This window comes from Nyctibius grandis, chromosome 4 (assembly GCF_013368605.1).
Source record: "Nyctibius grandis isolate bNycGra1 chromosome 4, bNycGra1.pri, whole genome shotgun sequence".
NCBI lineage: Eukaryota > Metazoa > Chordata > Aves > Nyctibiiformes > Nyctibiidae > Nyctibius > Nyctibius grandis.
Genome location: NC_090661.1, coordinates 64,871,302 through 64,889,375, shown reverse-complemented (window position 1 = coordinate 64,889,375; position 18,074 = coordinate 64,871,302).

Below are 18,074 nucleotides of genomic sequence, written 5' to 3'. Positions count from 1 at the left end.
TGTGAAGAATAAGAAAACTCCTCCTCTCTGGATCCATTTTGTTTCCCCCTCTCCAAAAATAGCAGGAATGGAGCAGCTAAACTGTAGCAGGCTTTCCTGGATTCACTGCTGAATGAAACCTCCTGGAGGGCATGGAGATCCTTAGGCATCTGGGTCTTTGCTGCTTTTTCATGCTGTTTGGCAAAAAGAAGCTGGGCATGGGACAAGATGGGCTATCACCTCCCGTGGGGAAAGGAATAACCCCAGGGCAGAAGAAGCAAGAAGCAGCAGAGCAGTGCAGGAACACCCATCGGTCAGTACGTCCAAGGTGTCAACTCCAAGGGGCAAGACACTAAGCTGCCTTAATTTGCCCTGGTGAAACATTTAGCAGTAGAATATTTAAGTGTCCCATTCCTTCAGAAAGACTGAGATATTTAAGAACAGTCTTGATGAAGGGGACTTGATCCAGAAAATCATCTTCTTTCAGGATAGTACATATTGGGTAGTCTGAAGTGTACATCTAAGTGCTCTTCTTGAAGCTGGTGCTCCCAGATCAGAAACGAGAGAAAAGAGCAAATGGTTTTGAGCATGCAGCAGAACTGAAGAAATAATCAGCATGGCCCTGTGCTAGCAATAGCGTTAGAGATGAGGGTTGGCAAAATGATAGCCGTGAAAGTACCAGGCGCTGGGTCTTGTGAGCCTGAGAGGAGGTGACAGAGATGTATAAAGATACAGCTGGGGTGTTAGATACATGGCACATGGCGGATCTGTTGTTTCAGGAGAAGCTGACAGGCTGAAAGCTTTGGATGTGGCTTTTTTTTTTTTAGTTCAGCGCTTGTGGATATAATTATGACAATTTTCATAAAAGTCAAGTCCCTTGTACAATTTAGTGGGACTTGGCAGGAGAGTTTGGGAACACTTGGCGTGTCGGAGCAGCAGAGGAGAGCTGGAGCATGAGCTGCTGCTTGTGGGGCATGTGGCCCCAGCGCTTGGTTTCTGAAGCAACACATGGGCTTTCCAATTAACGTTGTCTAATTCTCAGTATTTCTGAGCACACTACCTTCAGAGCTGGATCCCACTAAATGCTGACAGTGCTGGAAAACCTCACCAGCTCCTTAAGGAGCACAAGACCAACTTCTGCAAACCCCTCACCACTGGGGTTTTAGGAGCCCATTGGGCTGAGTGCTGGACTCAGCCCTGTCAGAAGTCAACGTGAGCCATTGTCACCTACCAAAAGTGGGTCTCATTCCTCTGTGCGTTTCCTCTTGGTGCCCCAGGTTTTGACAATCAGAAGAGGTTAGCAGAGAGGGTCTCAGCAGGCTTCCTCTCTGCCAATCCTGCCAGACGGTGCTCAGTACTTCTCAGAAATAGCTCTGTTATCAAGAGAAGGTGGTGACCTGAGTCTAAACCGCGCTGTCCCCATAAGGAAAGAGCCCAGGCTTGAAATGTTAAGGGAGTTTGATGCCCTCGTAAGATTCCTCTTCTTGCGTAGTATCGAGTAAACCAAATAAATCTTCTAAATTGTTGAGGGTGGAAGATTGTTTGTTTGTTTGTTTATTTGTTTGTACTTGGGCTGCAAGTTTCTGGTAACTTTGGAAAGGCAGAGTCAGAAATAAAGGAGTTTGGTCAAGTTTGGGTGAGCGATTACAATACAAGCTCCTATTCTAAGCCATTCAGAGTCATAAGTGGACTAAACCGTGCAAGTGAACGCTATATTTTTAATATGAACCATAACTGAAGCAGTGGGCAGTTGGGCACACTGGAAATCATTTAGAGCACTTCTACATAAGTACCTCGATACAAAATTAAGGCCTAACTCTGCACCCACAAGAGAGAAAATTCTGGCTTGTACTCTGCCTACATACACTCAAATTAATGCATAATGCAGCAAGTTTCTTCCTCGCTCTGCCTGTCCCTTTCTCTTTCTCACACATACACATGCACGCACACAGCTGAGCTCCCACACAAGTTCTGGCAGGGAATAATTACAGCCTGCTCATGTCACTTCCTTCTTTTTGTCACTGAAATAGTGCCCATAGGGTCTTGGAAAGTGCTCTCTCTGTGCGGTAATAAATTGTTTCCAGCACAGGAAGATCTTACTTTGATAATACTAAATTAGAGTTTTCTATGTAAATCAACATTTTTTTTTCTTCTGAAAACTGGATTGCAGCGACACTAGTCATAAATTGTACCTTTCATGTTGGCAAATCTTTGGGAACCAGGCATGGAGAATCAAACTTTCTGTTGTCAAGTCACATTAACTCCAGGATTTCTCACAGGCAAATTGTGTCTTGAATGCTCTTCATGATTCACAAAAAAAAAAAAGCCTTTCTCCATGTAAAGCATCAGCTCCCATTAAGCAGAAGAAATAAACCGCTGCATGCAAAAGATGTAAACACAGGGCTTATGAATAATCAGAACAACTTTAGAAAAATCACCTCAGAGCATGGCAAACAGCAATAACATACTCAGATTAGTATCTCTGATCCTCCAAGACAACGCAAGTGGCCTCCTCTTGGTGTTGAAAAGGGGGCACCGCTCATGGGTTGTTACCAGTGGCAGTGAGAGGGACATTTAACACTTGTGAATCCGTTAGGGAATCCCAGTGGTGGAGGTGGGCGAGGGGCAAGAACGGCGTTCACCTCAACGCTCAGCAGGAGCTAGTGCAAGTGGCTGCCAAGGGTCAGTGGTGGAAAGTGGCCCAAATTAGGAGGTCTTACCCCTTAGACAGGGTTAATAGAAACCCTAGAGAAACATTCTGTGGGGGTTTTTTTGCCCTTCCACAAGATGTATATCCACAATGGTTTCTTGATCTCTGAGTTTATTGTGGCTTCTCTCTATCAAATGGATTCTGAATGTTAATGATCTTCATTTACTTATTTTAGCCCCTAGGCAGGTGTTTCTATCCTCAGCTCTGTGTCCACTGAACATCTGATTGAGTCTCTTATGATTACTCAGCCAACCTTGAGAAATTGGAGAGGTGCACCAACATTCCCAGGTAAACCATATCCGTGTTGAATTGCAAACCTCAGGTACTTTATTCCTCCAACAATACAGGGGAAATTCATGAAGCACGTGATTTTGGACATAGAAAATACTTGACTTCATCATTTTTCTTCACATGAAAATGCAGCATGGTTTCTCCCAGCTTTTCCTTGAGGACATTTGGGAAGGCACCACCAGAACTTCACCAGAAAGCAAAAACTATAACTGCAAAGAGATCTCAGCACGCCGTGGAGGTCCACATGAGAGGTATTTCCTTGGCCTTGTAGATCGGAAAATGAGAGCATTCCGAACATTTGTGTGCAGATGAAAAATGCGAATCAGTTAGTACAGTTCAGACTCACTGCAGCCAAATTAAGTAGAAAATGAAATATTTTAAGAAGCATCCTATGGTAAGTGAATTTGAATTAGCTGCAAACATGGATGATTTTCTTCCAATTGCCAGACCACACAGAATAGCTGCTTGGATTTAATTCCCCCTTTATATCACATATGTCTTTCCTTTATTTCCTGGCATAGATAGATGTGATTAAACTATCACTTTTGATATCCCAAAAGTCTGAGGAAAAGAGATTACACTATAAATCATCAAAATCCTCCTTTCCACTTGTTTGCGAGTTTTAGACAGCTGTAAAATTTTTCTCTTGTGATTACAGCAAATCGTAATAGAGATAGATAAAACATAAAGCGTTACAGGTATTTTTTTAGGAGTCCTGGATTTATGAGATCAGTTTATAGGGACAATTTTGACAACAAATGCAAAGTCATTTAGGGTTTTTTACTTGCTATGAAGCTGTTAGATTAAAATACTACTTGAATTTGTTACCTTGTGCTAACAGAAGTGAAAAGCTGTCATCTCACTGAGCAGGTCACTGTCATTTTTCATTTTGCTTTTTTGGGCCAGGATATCCCCAAATTCAACCTCCATTGGTATGCCTGCTGCAGCTACCCCCCAGAATTATATCTGCGTGTCGAAGTCCAAGACCACTGGCAGCACCGAGAGCCCTTGGGTGCCGATGGCTGTGGAGTTATGACTCTGGAGGTCTGGGACCACCCTGTGTGGCCGAGAGACCTGTGTATGCTCTGCTGGTGCCCTCAGCTCCACGACACCTCTCCCTCTGCACGTGTGCCCCATGTCCACCGGCTGCACTGGGGACACCATTTCAGCGAATGATCCTGTCACGTGGAGAGAGACTTTGCTGTCTGATCCTCTGTGGCTCATGGGGAGTTCACGGAGGATGAGCCTGAACATCTGTGCTCTCAGGCCCCAGTCCAAAAGGAAAGACTCACCCTGAGTTGGGAAGGATTTGAACTGAGTCCTGGACCGGCTTAGGACGGATCAGCAAATAGACACAGGGTAAATACAAACCAGGAGAATGGGACCTGATGCATACATGAGTCACTTCATCTGCTGCTGAATTAGAGGCACAGAAAGAAACTCCAATAGCTCTGCTGTGTCTGATTAATTTTACAGGTTGAAATCATACACCCTTCTTGGCTTCCAGGACTAGTGCAGGTGTGTTTGCTCCCAGGTTTCTCACAGTCTGCATAAAAACTGCGAGGCGTGTGGGTGCACGGTCTCCAGATGGGGCCCTGCTGGGAGCAGGCACAGATGCAGTCAGGGCATCCTCACCAGCCAGGAAAAGCTCTCAGTCAGCCAGCTCAGACGTAATTGTGGACTAGACATCTTGTGTCCCATGTACAGTGTAATTGTGGCACCATAAATGAGGCGGAGAAATACAGCATCAGATGACTGATAATACAAGAGGAGGAAATACTTTGTACAATACTATGTGTCAACCAACAGAAGCTGGTAATAAGGTATTAGGCACTGCTACTAGCTTCCTCTTCCATTCACCAGCAGCTAGTGAGGACCCCGTATACACTCCATATCCACACACTTTTTTCTAACCATTTCAGTAAAAATGGGAGTACGGGGTATTTCACAGAATCACACAGAATCACAGAATCACAGAATGTTAGGGATTGGAAGGGACCTCGAAAGATCATCTAGTCCAATCCCCCTGCCGGAGCAGGATTACCTAGATCATATCACACAGGAACGCTGCCAGGCGGGTTTTGAATGTCTCCAGAGAAGGAGACTCCACAACCTCTCTGGGCAGCCTGTTCCAGTGTTCAGTCACCCTCACCGTAAAGAAGTTTTTCCTCATATTTATGTGGAACCTCCTGTGTTCCAGCTTGCACCCATTGCCCCTTGTCCTGTCAAGGGATGTCACTGAGAAGAGCCTGGCTCCATCCTCATGACACTTGCCCTTTACATATTTATAAACATTAATGAGGTCACCCTCAGTCTCCTCTTCTCTAAGCTAAAGAGACCCAGCTCCCTCAGCCTCTCCTCATAAGGGAGATGTTCCACTCCCTTAATCATCTTCGTGGCTCTGCGCTGGACTCTCTCTAGCAGTTCCCTGTCTTTCTTGAACTGAGGGGCCCAGAACTGGACACAATACTCCAGATGCGGCCTCACCAGGGCAGAGTAGAGGGGGAGGAGAACCTCTCTCGACCTGCTAACCACACCCCTTCTAATACACCCCAGGATGCCATTGGCCTTCTTGGCCACAAGGGCACACTGCTGGCTCATGGTCATCCTGTTGTCCACTAGGACCCCCAGGTCCCTTTCCCCTACGCTGTCTCCAACAGTCTGCCCCCAACTTGTACTCATATATGGGGTTGTTCTTGCCCAGATGCAGGACTCTACACTTGCCCTTGTTATATTTCATTAAATTTCTCCCCGCCCAACTCTCCAGCCTGTCCAGGTCTCTCTGAATGGCTGCGCAGCCTTCCGTTGTGTCAGCCACTCCTCCCAGTTTTGTGTCATCAGCGAACTTGCTGACAGTGCACTCTATTCCCTCATCCAAGTCATTAATGAATATATTGAATAGTACTGGTCCCAGAACCGACCCTTGAGGGACTCCGCTAGACACAGGCCTCCAACTGGACTCTGTCCCATTGACCACCACTCTCTGGCTTCTTTCCTTCAGCCAGTTCACAATCCACCTCACTACCCGATCATCCAGACCACACTTCCTCAGTTTAGCTGTGAGGATGCTGTGGGAGACAGTGTCAAACGTTTTACTGAAATCGAGATAGACCACATCCACAGCTTTACCATCATCTATCCACCGGGTTACGTCCTCATAAAAGGCTATCAAGTTGGTTGAGCAAGACTTCCCGTTGGTGAAGCCATGCTGAGTGCCCCTAATGATCCCCCTATCCTTGATGTGCCTAGAGACAGCATCAAGATCATTTCTGAGGAGGAGCACTGTTCTGACCTGCCAATCAGGAATTAGGAGATGTGATTGATGGACATGGTACAGGGACCAGGAGAGAGAGATATGTGCATACGCACATCCCTGCAGTGATGCAGGGCATAGCCTTAACACTGGAGAAGGTAACTGGCATTTCAGCCGCTTGCAGAAAGCTATGAAAGCACATTCCCAATGAACCATCCAAACTGGATGAATTATTCAGAGTATCATTTATACAACTCACTTTTTGCTTGTTTTATCTGTGAGCAAACGTAGAGTATTTTTTGAGATGGACTCAGCCTCAAAAACATTATATAATCACTTCTCTTTTAACCTCTTTTAATGCTGAAATCAAGGAACTACTCATAGCTGTATGAAAGACCTGCTGGCTCAGAGCCTTTAGACCCAAAATAATGACGCAGTCTGTCGGTCACTAGTACTCCATTTGCAATGGTTATTCAGGCTTTGTTCAATTAGATTCACAGGATAAGTAATCTCAAGAGACTGAGAGTTGGTAGCTTGGTTCAGAGCCATTAATAGATTATAATAACTGTAATAATTGTGATAATTGTAATGCAATTGCAGATATCGGTATCCTTCCTCTTATGTTTTGTTACTCTTGCGTCTTGCCCTTGTACAGACCAGGCAGTCCCTGGCCTTGTGGGAGATGCAGGACAAGCAGTGGGGCAATGTGTGAAGGCCTCCCAAGGGAGGGATGCACATCCACCCACCAAGAGCTGAAAAGCACCCAGGATAAGGATATGGGGATCTCAAATCCGGCACTTGACTGTCAGCATCAGTACTGGACTGCTCTGGATTGGGACCCCATGGGACAGAGAATGTATATACACCAATTTGTACTGTGGAGCCACTTTGATTTGTAGTGAGTACCAAGTGAGAACTGTGTGTTATACAACATTTACACTTTCCGATACTTGTAGTTATCATCAAATCTATAATCACCACATTCCCCACGTTTGAGAATCTCTCCCATGTTAATACAATATAATTAAAACAGCCCCTGTTTCAACAGTCTCTGCATTAAAAACAAACTCCAAAGAGACCATAATAGGTGAAGAAAGGTTAATAATAGGTCATGTGGTTAATCTTCCAGTTACAAGGGCAAACACTAATTACAGGATGGGGAAGGGAAAGGGCAGCCTGATTGCAATATGATTATGGTGACCTTGTTAAGGAGTGATCCAAGTCACGATGGGGGCCTTGATAAATAAAGATAATACATCCCTTATCATCTCCCAGCAAACGTCAGACGAATGCTGAGAGCAGCATTAGCCAGCTCTGCAGAGTGGGCTGCAAGGACGGAGGCTGAGCCATGTTATTCTTCAGTCCTGTGTCAGCACAGCGGGATTGCTGGCATCTCGTTCTGCTCTCCGAGAAAAACAAAAGCACCGGCTACTGATAACAAATATATCATGTTGACTTCTAAAGGGCTCCGCAGTACAGCGTGTTACAAATTACCGTGAGCTTCAACATGTTTGAGCATCAGAGATGTAGCAGAGCACCATGATTCACCATGTTGTCAATGGTGTGGAGGGAATTTCCAGGGAGCTGCAAAAATATTGGTTACCATCTAGACTGAAAAATGGTAAAAACTCAAGCTTTTTCTGCTGTTTTTTTAACCCTGAGTATAAATTCTGCCATCCAGGAAAAAATATCCTACAGATTATAACAGTTTCATTATCTCAGCAGAGAACTTGCTGTCTGCTGCAAACTGCTCCATGGAGAAATTACCAGGCTCCCAAATTTAATTAGGGCAGGACTCAGACAGGGAACACAGTGAGGTTAACACAGATGTCTGTATGTCCCATCATTCTAACATCCTGTAATAAACAGGCATTCGGGGAATAGTATAAGTCAGTACTGGAAGCAAACAGTCCTGTATTATAGACTTGAAACTGGTGCCTGCTAAACACTCATAAAACCACTTGGGTCATTGGTACGGAAAGGCTTTTGTTGCTCATGATGATTTGGTATGTTAATTGAGGACAGGGTTAATATGAAAAACAGTGTCTCCAGACACATCAGGGCTAAGCAGAGCTCCTTGGTCTGGCAGCTTGTTGGCTGGATGTGAGCAGCGTGAGAGCAATGACTGGAGCTGTTCAAACTCTCTTTATTTCTGGTTTTAAAAAGACTGCAAAAATGTTATCTATTTTGGATATATATATATTTTTTAGGCTACATTTGCTTTTACCTAAATGTGTATTTTTTTTCAAGAGAAATGTCATGGTAACTGCCAGACGCACATGGAAACTATTCCTCTGGGGTTTAGTAGTGCCTATAAGTAAACTTCTGGCTTAGCCATACAAAGCCCTGGTCTTGGGTGTCCAGAAGGTAACAGGGCATTTCTTCAGCTGTCTGCAATGTTAATTTGAGAGCTTGCTGTTCTGGGGGGTTTGGAAGACCACAGGCCACCAGCTAAGGTTCCAGAAATGGGAAGACCGTGGGAAGAGCACCGGAACCCTGAAGGTGCAAAGAAAATCTGTACCAGCTGTTTCTGTGTAGGTGTGTGTGTGCAAAAATGCAGAAAGCAATTAAACTTTGACATTTTTCTCCAAAATTCTCCTCACAAGGGTTTCTTATTTAATACCAAAATAAACTCCAATTCATTTGTTCCATTTTATCCACCCTACATGTTGTATCGCAGGTGCTAATAGAAAGCAATTTCACAGTGATCACAGATAACCAAAATACTTTTACAGGGTTATTCCACTAGCTCTCACACCACCTTCTGCAGTACCAATTACCACCTTTGAAATATCTACCTGAATGTTAGAGAAAGCAAAACCAAATGTATAAGGATAGTAATTTTCTATTTATGCCATTTCTTTCTACTGTTAATTATGTCAGGTTAGAATATCCTGGGAGCAGAAATCGGTTTGCAGGAGAAAGGATCAGAGACGTGGTGATTTTCCACGCATGAATTTTCAGCCAGGCCCCCTATCTCAAGATCTAGAACAAGGCCACGATACAGCAACCAAGGAGTGGATGAGAACCCAAAGTCTCTGTTTCTTTCAGGCATGTGCAGTCCCACTCATAAATCGCCCACACGCTGGGTTTGCTCACCTCTGCAGCAGAGTAACTCCTGCAAGTGCTTGGGGAGAGGAGGAGGGAGGGGAAGGGCCCAGCGAATTCCCAGGAGCCAGGTTGCTGCAGAGGACTGCTGTCACCTCAGATGAATTTCACTTTTTCCTCAATGATAGAGTCACATTTTACAAGTTTTGACAAAGCTCATTTTGCAAAGATGGCTAAATTGAACCACAGAGCTCTAAGGAGGGCCCAAATACACCATTCTGGACCTTACCAGCTTTGAATTACCTCTGATTTGAGGACTTATGTGATTGTATCTAATAAAACTTAACTGTTTATTTCTTGATATAACTCAAGGTTTTTGTCAGGGTTGCTAAGGGATACTATTCATTCTCTTCTTTTATTTGAAGGCTGAATAGCAAATAGTTCTCCCTGGAAGCAACTTAATCCATGATTTTGCTTTGTAAAGGATGGCATTCTTAACTCAGCTCTTGCTGCTGCTCAGTCCTTCTGTTGCTCCCCTAAGTTTAAGCGTGACAAAAGAAAAGACAAAAGCTATGAACTTTCCATTGGAGTAAAATTCTGTAAAACCCCTCCAGATTTAAAACATGTTTTGAGAACAAGAAAAACAAGAGGATTATTCAGTGTAGCAAGGGATACAGTTGATCATCACGCCTTCTGAACATCCCTGCTATTTTTACTTGTAACAACATCCCTAATGAAAGCTTCAGATAGTACCACTGGGTTTACCCAAGGATCTGGTGTATTAAAACAATCATAAGCCTCATCAAGGCTATGAAAGCAATGATGAGTCTAGAGACACAAGCTGTGATGTGCTACCCAAACAGCCACAAAATGAGAAAGATGATTTAGAACAGTTCTTTGGCAAGTGAAAATATTTATTCTCTGCACTCTAGAGAGTAAATATGGTGATATATTGAATCCTCTAGCTGCTCACTCAAAGGATTCAGAAGTCTGGCCTTCGTCACCTTAAAGTGGATGTTGTGCCATGATAAAATATCAGAGAATAGAGGAACATCATAGAACATTTGAATACCTGCCAATATTTTTGTCTGGTGCCTGAAGCACAAGCAGTTCAGAATAATTGCCATGACTTCCAGTGAGCCTACTAGCTGTTGTAAATGCATCTCTCTCCACTGTTAGCCTACTACCTGCATCTGACAACTTGGTGGCATCTTGAAGCTCACCTCCATCCTCTTTGTTGCAACCCCAAACTACGTGACTCCCTAGAAGGTCTGTGGACTGGTATTAGGATGACCTGACTATCCATTTCTGATATAGACATGGAAAAGTCCGTGCAAACTGGAGAGGGCTCTGGGAGATGAGATTGGGAATGAAACAGAGGAAATATATAGAAGATATTGAGGATTAGGGCTGGAAGGGAAACAGTGTATGAGGTTTTGAAAATTGTAACCATCCTGAAAAAGAATAAAAGATCTAATTTATCCATCTTAAGATACTGAGAGAAACGGACTTTGATGACCTGGAACATTTTATCCTTTTCCATTTCAAAAGGAGCTACAAATTTCTTTTCCAAAAAAAAAAGGCCTTTTCTTTGGAAAGCCCTTAGATAGGACATTTAACAAGTGCAGATCCTCTTCCCAAGCTGGGGGCAGCATACACATGCAGGCTCAGCTCCCCATGTAGATGAGTATAAGGTCTCCAAGTTGGCACTGCTTTTCTTGGCCAGCCTCGGCTGTGCCTCTGATGTGGCCTGAGGGTATGCTGGGATTTGCTTTTATTCAGCAGGTGCCCTACGAGTAGAGTTGAGCCTGCAGGCCCCAAAAGAAAGGAGGAGAACAGGAGGAGGGTCACCTTGAGAGCTGATGGAGCTGATGGACTTGGGTCTTGGTGAAAGCTCCCTGTCATGACTGAGTTTCAAACTGCCAAGAATTTGGTCTGTTCTCTCTGTGGTGCCTAGATGTTCAACCTCAGGGAGATTTGCAGTATGTGTGGGAAGGGCTCCTCCTGAGCATGTGAGTTGGTTTTCTTTCAGATGGGATCCTAGCCGTGCTGGTGGGGGGAGTGGAGGGAGAAAGAGAGGGGAAGAGTCTCTCATGTTTGTTCTACACAGTAGTGGCATTACTCAATATTTGCACAAAGTGCTTTTCACTGATTGAGTTTTTATTTATTAGGATGTACATTCTTAGACAGACTGTGTACCTCAGAGGGACTTGAATGAATTAATCAACATGCACTCTGCACCACTGATCAAATGCAGGATAGCAACAGATGGCCACATGCTAGCGATTTCCTGGCAGATGGGTCCTATCCACCATCTTTTGCTTATCCAATTTAATGCTGAAAACCACAAGCAAACTAACAGAAAAATAGCACTACACACATACAAGCCTTCTTTTTCTTCTTTCATTCCCTTTGCATCAACTCAGTAATAAGTAGTAACTAATATATTATCAGAGCCACACTGCTTGCATGGAGACTAATAAAAGCATAACTTTGATCTGTTTTGACAAACGCAAGTACAACTTTTGAGTATTTAATAATTACATTAGTCAAAGCCACTGCTCATGACATGTGGCAGTGTGTTATTTAGAGAAAGGGAAACAGGTATTCACGTCACCAGGGTGACTTCTAATGAAACCAGAGCCTGAAGGCATTTTTATCTTCCTTTCTCCCACTTCCTCCATGGGAAAAGAAATCAAAGAAAGCCTGGGCCAAAGGGACCAGTGTCCTGTGTCCAGGTTCAATTCATTATTCCTTATTGGAGCAATATTGTATACAGCCCATCATTTGCTCACACAATATTTGAAGAAGTTTTGTGAAATTATTGCCCATAAAAATATTCTTCACCACCCTGCTTGACTGATGCAAGTCAACCAACCAGGTGAGCAGCCCTAACCCATTTCAGTGCAAAGGGAAACAGGGTTACTGAAAGCACCTTAGCAGGGGTTTCAGCTACTCTGCTTTCCTCCATCCTGAAATGGTCTAGGCATGGTCGCACGGTCGCTTTGTGTGTTGCAGCTGGAGGGTGGTACCTCCTGAAGTAGTTACAGCTTTTCCTCTGGTGAACATCCACCAGTTTACGGTTACTGAGTTCTTGCAACAGATCACACCCTCGTAGGTACTGTGCAAAGACAGAAATCTCTGACTAAAGAGATTTCTGTCTAAGTAGGAAACAAGAGACAGTAGCTGGAGACAGACAGACTGACTAGGAGCAAAGGGAGAAAGTAAGAAACAAGGAGACAATATTGGTCAGGATGGCGGCTAATAGTCTCAGCATCTCGGCAGACTGACTGATGTCAAGCTGAGAACTTTGGCAAAAGGCCATCCTAGTTCAGCAATGGAAGGAAGGCAGCAACTGGAAATAAAATAGCACTATATAATAAATGGAGGGGAAAAAAGGAAAGTAGCTTAGCAATCAATATAAATGAGAAGTTAATGAGGTACAGAAAAATTATAAATATATATAAAGGCACCAGAGAAAAATCCATCCCTAAGAACAATATGAAGAGGTTTTAAAGAAGAACTGCTAGGAAGAAGAGAAAAGCAAGAACTGAGATAGGCCAGTTATCAGAAGGAGGTTGGGAGATGGGTAATAATGGTCCAGAACAGACATAAATGTCCCATATCCAGAACAGACATAAATGTCCCGTAATCAATTTTGTTGTGTTATCAGGAGGAGCAGGAAGGTGCACCTGTATCACACATACTTGACAAATTTCCTTCTGTTCTAGGCCAAGTAGTATCCAGCCAGCTAATCAATTAAATTATCAAATGAATTATTAAAATATCACAAAACTACCAAGAAATGTTTATATCATTGAAAAAGTGTTAAAGGAGTAAATTGAAGTACCAGCCAGTCATAAAAGCAACCTGATATGCTTGTTAACCTGGGCCTTCTCTAACAAAGCGAGTTTTAGCACAGGAAGGTGCAACATCTGGGAACACAGAAAGCAGATTAAACCTACATGGAACATGCAGAAACTATATGCTGTAAAGCATATAATTCTGGCAAGGTTGTCAGATTCATAATGAAGAAGCTGCTCAAGTGTAAGCAGAATCACATCCTGTACTCCAGAAGAAGCCATGGCTATAAGCTTGCTAATGCAATCTTTGGCTGCAAAACCAGGAGAGCGGTGAGAAGGAGCAGGTGTCCTGGTTTGGCCTAAACCAGGCCGATTTTCCTTTCAGTGATTTTTACTTTCAGCTAAGTCTCCTCTAAATAACTGCACTTTCTGAAACTAACTGCATGTTTTTGCAGACAGTGTCTGCTTCCAGGACTGATAACGCTCGAAGTTTGTAGTTATCGCTGAGGCACCGGTAGGGATGTTGTGCAGTAAGGCTCTTGCTGTACTTTTTTCTTAGAGAAACCAAGGTCACCGCTGGATTCCTCACTGCTTACAAGTGAAAAGCTGAAGGGGGGGTCGCAGCTGCAGGGGGGAGCAGACAGGGCAGGTGACCCAAAATTGACCAACGAGGGTATTCCATCCCATACACGTCATTCTCGGTATAAAGCGGGGGATCACGAGGGTCTCGTCCCTCTTGCTCGCTCTTGCTCTTTCTGCTATGGCCGGTGTCCAAGGAGGACTCTGTCTGTTTTCCTGCTGCCCCAATCCTGATCTGTGCATCCCTGAATCCAGCTCTCGACCGTCGCTAGGCCCAGCCTGGGCCTTCCCGGAGCCTGCCCTGCAGTGCCGGTGGTGACGTTGCCGACATCGGGGGAGCTCGATCTTGGTTTTGTATATATATTTGTATATATTTGATTATTCCAATATTATTATTATACTCGTTTTCATTATATATAGGTTTATTAAAACTGTTTTAACTTTCCAACCCGTAAGTCTCTCTCCCTTTTTCCCTTTCCCTTTCCCTTCGGGTTGGGGGGGGGAGGGTTAACAGAGAGCGTCTGCTGCAGGTTTAATCGCCAGCCCAGCTTTAAAACCGTGACAGATTTATTGGCGCCCAACGTGGGGCTCGAGAGAAGCTCCAACAGGTTCCTCTGATAAGTCGAATCCCAGCTCCGGCGGGAGGAGACCCGGAGAGCTCAGCTGAGAGAGTATCAGATTTCTTCCTTTGAGATTTACGAGGGGTTGGAAATTAAACAGATAGGGAAGATGCTGATGTCATTTTTGAATGCTGTGTTATCTCATCTCTTTATAAAGCCTTTTACAGAGTTAAGTGTAATGATACCTTACTTGCCGTATGCGCTGTTTGTTACTGTTTATGTGCAGTTTATCACTGCTGGGCACTGGTCAATGTGCATTGTTTTGTTATGGCGTTTCATACTGATTTATGTCGTGATAAACTGGGCTGTTACTATTCTGACCGCGGTAGCAGCGATTTTATCTGCGGGCTCCGGGCGTCCTTTAGCTGATTGTGTTAATGATTACACTTCCAATTTTACTTTGGGAAATAGTACCTTCTCCTTTCTGCCAAGCTGATTCCTCTAGATTTTGTGAAATTCGGATGGTGCTGTCTAGGTGGCATGTTTTTATTTTCGGTTGTCCTGAATGTGTTTCTGATGTGGGATAAGATTAAATATCGGTGCAGGGACAGTTGTAGATGTTGTGCAGGCACCTCAGATCCTACAGCGTGTGCTGCCGCTACAGCCACTAAATCCACTGAAACCTCGGCAGCCTGTACCACAGCTGCTACACCCCCAAGATGGCCACTGCAGCTACTCAGACTCTAACGAGTCTCAGCACTCCCACGACAGCCACTGCATCTACTCAGAGTCCAGCATCTAACGAATCTGTACCAATTGCTCCTGTAACCAGGAAGAAATACAGAAAGAAATCAGCTCGTGAAGAGGAGGATGATGACTCAGAGCCTTCTAAGGCAGAGCCATCACATGACCCAGGTGAGGGCCCTTCTCAGGCAGAGTCAGGGCCCGACACAGATGGGGGTTCCCTTGATCGTCATTTTAAAGCAGACCCATCACAGAAGAAAGGTCGTTCTAAAGCAGAACTATCACAGGAGGAGGACTCAGATGTAGAGATAACCTACCACTCCTTATCCCTGAAGGACCTGAGAAATATAAGGAAAGATTTCAGCCGTTATGATGGTGAGCCAATTATTACCTGGCTGCTCCGATGCTGGGATAATGGGGCAGATAGCATAGAATTGGATGGCAGAGAAGCCAGACAGTTGGGATCCCTGTCCAGAGATGGTGGTATTGATAAGGCGCTTGCAAGAAAGTCAAACACTATCAGTCTCTGGAGGCGACTCTTGTCAGCTGTAAAGAGCAGGTATCCCTATAAAGATGATGTTATGAGCCACCTGAGCAAATGGACCACTATAGAAAAAGGTATTAACTACCTTAGACAACTAGCTGTGCAAGAGATCATTTATAGACACCCACGGGAAATTGTAGATCCTGTAGATCCTGATGAAGTGGAATGCAACCGATCCATGTTCCGGAAGGTTGTGAAGAATGCTCCACCGACATATACCCATACATTGTCAATATTAGTCTGGGGAGAAGATGCTATGGCACGACCTAGTGTGGATGAAATGGCTAACTGTATGCGACAGTATGAAGATAGTATTTCTTCCCCACTGCAGGCCCGTGTCTCGGCTGTGGAAAAACTGACAAAGGAAAACAAGGACTCATTTAAACAACTGTCAGACAAACTGTCCAGGATAGAGAATAAACTTGACTCTCTACCTACACAGGCACGCGTTGCAGCTGTTAGGAGAAAACGCCCTCCTACAGGACCAGCTCAAAGGAAACGGAACACATCACGAGGTATCCTGTGGTTTGCCCTGCGTGGTTATGGGGAAGACATGAACAGATGGCATGGACAACCTACCAGTACCCTACAGGCACGAGTACGTGAGCTGCAAGCTAAAAGAAATACCAGAGAGAATTTTTCTAGGAGGATGGCTGCTCCAGTTACCAGTGAGCAGGACCCCAGTCAGGGTAGATGGGCCTCAAATTCCTTTTTCCAAAGTGTGAATAGGAGAAATGAAGGTCCAGTCCCTGTGAGCAGCACAAATCCATTTCTTGATTAGGGGGGCCCTGCCTCCAGCCAGGTGGAGGAAAGGGACAACAGAGTTTATTGGACTGTGTGGATTCGATGGCCTGGCACATCAAAACCACAAAGGTATCGAGCCTTGGTAGACACTGGTGCACAGTGCACCCTAATGCCATCGGATCATAAAGGGGCAGAACCTATCAGTATTTCAGGAGTAACAGGAGGATCTCAAGTGTTATCTGTATTGGAGAGCCGAAGTGAGCCTAACTAAAAATGAATGGAAAAAGCACCCCATTGTGACTGGCCCAGATGCTCCGTGCATCCTTGGCATAGACTACCTCAAGAGAGGGTATTTTAAGGACCCAAAAGGGTATAGATGGGCCTTGGTGTAGCAGCTGTAGAGACTGAGGACATTAAACAGCTGTCTACCTTGCCTGGCCTCTCAGAGGATCCTTCTGTTGTGGGGTTGCTGAAGGTTGAAGAACAACAGGTGCCAATTGGCTACTACCACGGTGCATGGACGACAATATCGCACCAATCGAGACTCCCTGATCCCCATTCATAAACTGATTAGACAATTAGAAAATCAAGGAGTCATTTAGTAAGACTCGCTCACCCTTTAATAGTCCTATATGGCCAGTGCGAAAGTCTGATGGAGAATGGAGATTAACTGTGGACTATCGTGGCCTAAATGAAGTTACGCCACCGCTGAGTGCTGCTGTGCCAGACATGCTAGAACTTCAATACGAACTGGAGTCAAAGGCAGCCAAGTGGTATGCCACCATAGACATTGCTAATGCATTTTTCTCTATTCCTTTGGCACCAAAGTGCAGGCCACAGTTTGCTTTCACCTGGAGAGGTATCCAGTACACCTGGAATCGACTGCCCCAGGGGTGGAAACACAGTCCTACTATTTGCCATGGACTGATCCAGACTGGCACTAGAAAAGGGTGGAGCTCCAGAACATTTGCAATACATTGATGACATCATTGTGTGGGGTGATACAGCAGCAGAAGTTTTTGACAAAGGGGAGAAAATAATCCAAATTCTTCTGAAAGCTGGTTTTGCCATAAAAAGAGGCAAGGTCAAGGGACCTGCCCGGGAGATCCAAGTTTTTAGGGATTAAATGGCAAGATGGGCGTCGCCAGATCCCGATAGAGGGTGATCCAACAAAATAAACAGCTATGTCCGCCACCAACTAACAAAAAGGAAACACAAGCCTTCTTAGGCGTTGTGGGTTTCTGGAGAATGCATATTCCAGATTACAGCCAGATTGTACGCCCTCTTTATCAAGTGACCAGAAAGAAGAATGATTTCAGTGGGGCCCTGAACAACAACAGGCTTTTGAACAGATTAAACAAGAGATTTGTGCATGCAGTAGCCCTTGGACCAGTCCGTACGGGACAAGATGTTAAAAATGTGCTCTACACCTCAGCTGGGGACAATGGTCCTACCTGGAGCCTCTGGCAGAAAGTACCAGGGGAGACTCGAGGTCGACCCCTAGGATTTTGGAGTCGAGGATACAAGGGCTCCGAGGCCAATTACACCCCAACTGAAAAAGAGATACTGGCAGCATATGAAGGAGTTAGAGCTGCTTCAGAGGTAATCGGTACTGAAGCACAACTTCTCCTGGCACCTCGATTACCAGTACTAGGCTGGATGTTCAAGGGTAAGGTTCCTACTACCCATCATGCAACTGATGCTACATGGAGTAAATGGATTGCATTAATTACACAGAGGGCTCGAATAGGAAACCCTAATCGCCCAGGAATCTTAGAAGTGATCATGGACTGGCCAGAAGGCAAAGACTTCGGAATGC